The 4467-nt window shown below is 38.6% G+C and overlaps 1 pseudogene; it reads left to right on the top strand.

Moving 5' to 3' along the window:
- The first annotated feature begins 2719 nt into the window (after nt 1-2719).
- LOC109685236 (L-lactate dehydrogenase A chain pseudogene) lies at nt 2720-3692 on the top strand (annotated as a pseudogene).
- The last annotated feature ends 775 nt before the right edge of the window (nt 3693-4467 follow it).

The raw sequence follows: 4467 nt of genomic DNA, 5'->3' as shown, positions 1-4467 counted from the left end.
ATATTTAAAAAGCAAATTGCCCAAACAAAAGTGAGGGAGCATTGTAATATGCTTACTTTTTTATTTTGAGTGATATTCCACTAAATGTAGAGATCTTACCCCAAGGACTGCAGGTTTGACTGTTCATTTGGTTTCAATCACAAACAACCACGTTTCCTTTCCTCTTGAGCTTTTTTTTTCCTTTTATCTTTAATTATGATCACTGCAGCAGAAAGACATGTTGTACCAGGTGCCCATTAAAAATGATCTACTGTAGAGCTGGTGGAGTGGCTGGTGGAGTGCCTGCCTAGCAAGCAGGAGGCACTGAGCTCAAATCCCAGTACTGTTGTAGGATCTCATACTCTCTGATCAGAAGATTTCCAAATTATTTGTGTCCAGCTTGGAGGCATCCACACAAGGCACATGGGTATAGGAAGGGAAGTAACAGAGTTTATTAAAAGTTAGAGAAAGGCAATACAAGAGGCAATAGTGGGCCAAAAACCTGTGGGAGGGGAAAGACCTGTGCAATGTTTGATCACCAATAACAGGGGAGTTGAGAGTGGTTTGGGTGGTTCCAGTTTAGGGTGGTGGACTACTTTTGAAAAAGAAAGAGCCCTGAGGCTGCCAGTGTGACTTAAGTGGTAGAGCTCTAGCCTGCCAAGCCTGAAGCCCTGAGTTCAAACTCCAGTACCACCACCACCACCCACACACACACAAAGAAGAAAAGGAATCCTGGTGCTATTAACAATTTCTTTTTTTTGTAGTACTGGGGTTGAACTCAGGGCCTACACCTTGAGCCATTCCACCAGTCCTTTTTTGTGATCCCCCAGGTAAGAATTCAAGAATTCTTCTTGAGAGAAGAGAAGAGAGAGAGAGAGAGAGAGAGAGAGAGAGAGAGAGAGAGAGAGAGAGAGAATGTTAAGTCATATATGTTTAACAGTCCCGATTTTCCCGATTTTTTTAGCCTGCCTCAGTACCTCCAAACTAATGATCTACTGTAAAGCTTTTTTCTTAATTTCATCTAATTTTCTGGGATTTAAATAAGTCAGTTACTAAGTGAATATTTTAATGCCAATTATTTCATATCTGAAGAAAAGATACATCCTTAGTTTTATTTTTATTTTGGTGGTACTGTGGTTTGAACTCAGGGTCTTGTTCTTGCTAGGTAGCCACTCTATCACTTGAGCCATGCCTCCAGCCTTACATCGTTATTTTTAAATCTTTGACTGATTTTAAAACATCATTAATGAAAAAGTAATATTTCAGTTTTCTAGGACTGTATGGGCTTCTTAATCATCATAGTTTTTGACTCTGCTATTTTTGATTTTTGCTATTAAAATTTTTAGGCATGCAAAAAAGGAAAGAAAATAATAATATCAGCATTCAAGTTCCAAATCTTACTTAAGAAATAAAACATCACAAATACAATTGGCTGTTCTTTTAGTGTGTGACCACCTTTTCCACCAAAAGAGCCAAATTAATGCTTTTGTTCATGCCTGTATTCAGACATGCCTTAGTAATTATTATGCACACAGTTCCTAAGCAGAATTAGGTTTGTCTGTATATTTTAAACATTTCAAGATGAGGAAAACACTATACCTTTGACCTCAGCTATAGTTTTTGGAAGGCCAAATAGCTGAATGTTTAGTTCACTATCATTTCTGGCACGTAGTTCACCTTGGTGTTTTCCAGTCTAGTTGATGGCTTGACCTATGTTCAGGTGCCATCGATGACCATGTGATTTTGTAGGCAAATCATAGTGACTCAGTGCTGCAATATTGGGTGCATGAAAAAGGTATGTTGTTTGGATTTATTGTTACTATCATAAAGACATTTTCAAATAAAGTAAAGCATCCTAGATGTAATTTGGAGTGAAAAGCTCTTTTGCCTTTGCATGTTGAAATTCTATCAGTATGTTTAAACACTAATGAGGCAGGCAAGACTTAAGGAAAGTCTGAGACTCTTAGAACATATATGACTTAATATTGTATTTCAAGTTGAACATTCTTCCCTTTTCCTGAGCCTTCTTTTCAATTGCAAATGTGTGTAAGTTATTCACAAGCTAGCTCAGGGACAATTCAAACCACCCTCACCTGGCCCAGGGGTCACCCATCCCCCTTCCCACTCATCGATTATTGGTGGTTAGGAATCACCAGGTTCTTCCCTTCACATAGGTTGGCATAAGTTTTAAAAGCACCTGAAAAGAGAAAGATCTCTGCTTTCAGCTTCTACCTGGTCCCACCATGCCCCTTTTGCAATTCCCCTCCCTAACTTTTAATAAGCTGCATTACACCTATGGGTCCTGCCATGGATTCTTCCACGTGGGACACCAAGAATTTGGAAACTTCTGATCATAGACTCCATCACTGCCATTAACACTAATACATATGTATTATTATAAGAGGAATATGTTATGATAATATTGTGAAAGCTGTTAATTTTATATACAGAATTAAGAGATTTTCAATATTTAAGTGGGTAAATAGACAGTTAATAGACTGCATTAGTTAGAAAATTTAAGGACAAACAGGAGATTTTTATTAAGATGATAAATACTTATATAAATAAAAATGCAAGCTAGAATAATAGTGATGAGATCATATCACATTGATCATTGTAGAGTATCCAAAGCCAATAATCTTTAAGAGCAGATGGAGCTGCTGCCTCTGAGTCTGGATCCCATTGCTGTATGACCTTGACACCCACCCAACATGTACTACTGATTCCTTTCAGTTCCAAGTCCTGAATGACAAGTCTCAAGGGTCAGTTGGTGATGAGTTTCTTTAAGGAAGAGCAGAGCCCTCTCCCCAGAATAAGATTCCAGTTGTTGGGGTTGGTGCTGTTGGCGTGCCCTGTGTTTTCAGCATCTTAATGAAGGACTTGCTCTTGTTGATATCATGGAAGACAAACTGAAGGGAGAGACAAATGATCTCCAATGGATCTCCTTTTCCTTAGGACACCAAAAATTGTCTCTGACAAAGACTTCAGTGTGACTGCAAACTCGAAGCTGGTTATTTTCACCTTTGAGACACATCGACAAGAGGGAGAAAGCAGTTGTAATGTGGTCCAGTGTAATGTGAACACTGTTAGGTACATCATTCTTCATGTTGGAAAATTCAGCCCAAACTGCAAGTTGTTTGTTGTTCCAATCCAGTGACTGTCTTGACCTATGTGACCTAGAAGATAAGTGGCTTTCCCAGAAGCCATGTTATTGGAAATGGTTACAACCTGGATTCAGTCCTGTTCCATTACTAGAGGAGGGGAGGGCTGAGATTCACCCATTCAGTGGTCATGGCTGGGTCCTTGAGGAGCACGGAGAGTCTAGTGTGTCTGGATGGAGTGGATTGAATGTTGCTGTTGTCTTCCTGAGGAATCTCACTTGAATTTAGGCTCTGATGCAGATAGGGAACAGTGGAAAGGGGTTCACAAACAGGTGTTTGACAGAGTTTATGAAAGGCTATCCAATCAAACCAAAAGGCTATACAATCTAGGGCATTGGACTATCTGTGGCAAATTTGGCAGAAAGTATAATGAAGAATCTTGGCAGGTGCCTCCAATTTCTACCATGATTAGGGGTCTTTATGGGATAAAGAATGATGTCAAAAATGGGATCTCGTGAAGGTGACTCTGACTCTTGAGGAAGAGACCCATTGAAGAAGAGTACACAATCCCTCTTTTGGGATTGTGGAATCCCAAAAGAGCTGCAATTCTAATCTTCTAATGTACCACTTCACTCTGTAGGCTATAACAGAATTTTAGTTGGAAGTTATATCTGTTGTCCCTGTCATCTGATCAGATTAAAGCAGTAGTATAAAGATGGCCTGGGAAAGACATCTTTTTTTTAATGTTAAAAATAGGACTAGTTCATCTATATCCTCATGCAAATGAATATAAACAGCAAAACAAAACCAGAATTCACCAATCAACCTTTAATTGGGGTCTTTCCACCAAATCAATCAAATGCATTTTCTTAGCCTGCCAGGGAACTCTCCGAACCTTTTCTGAGTGATGCCAGATCCATGAATCATCTTTTGTGCACATAAACTCTGTTAGTAGTTGAGCATGATGATACATACCTATAGTCTCTTCTACTTACTTGAGTCATGAAACCAGTGTGGGGATATAGTAAGACCCTATATCAAAAGGCAAAATTAAATAAATAAACTCTGTTAAACTAATTTTATCCAAAGTTTTTCTTTGAGCACATCTAAATGTAGCAAACATTGATCTAGGATCTTAAAAGCATCCATATAATTATCTATGCCATGGTTATGTCCATATAATTAGTATGTCTACCACCTACCAGTTGGGTGATGGATTTATTGATTGATTTTGATGCACTTTATTTTAATTTTTTTATTATTGTTGTACTGGGAGTACATTGTGACATCTACAAAAGTTCCTACAATTTATTATACTTGACTTCACCCCCTCCATCATTTTCCTTTAATCACCCTCCCCCTATTCCTGGAATAGTTTCAACAGGTC

This window comes from Castor canadensis, chromosome 12 (assembly GCF_047511655.1).
Source record: "Castor canadensis chromosome 12, mCasCan1.hap1v2, whole genome shotgun sequence".
Classification (NCBI taxonomy): Eukaryota; Metazoa; Chordata; class Mammalia; order Rodentia; family Castoridae; genus Castor; species Castor canadensis.
The sequence above is the reverse complement of the archived record's forward strand: the minus strand, read 5'-3'. Positions and strand labels throughout refer to the sequence as shown.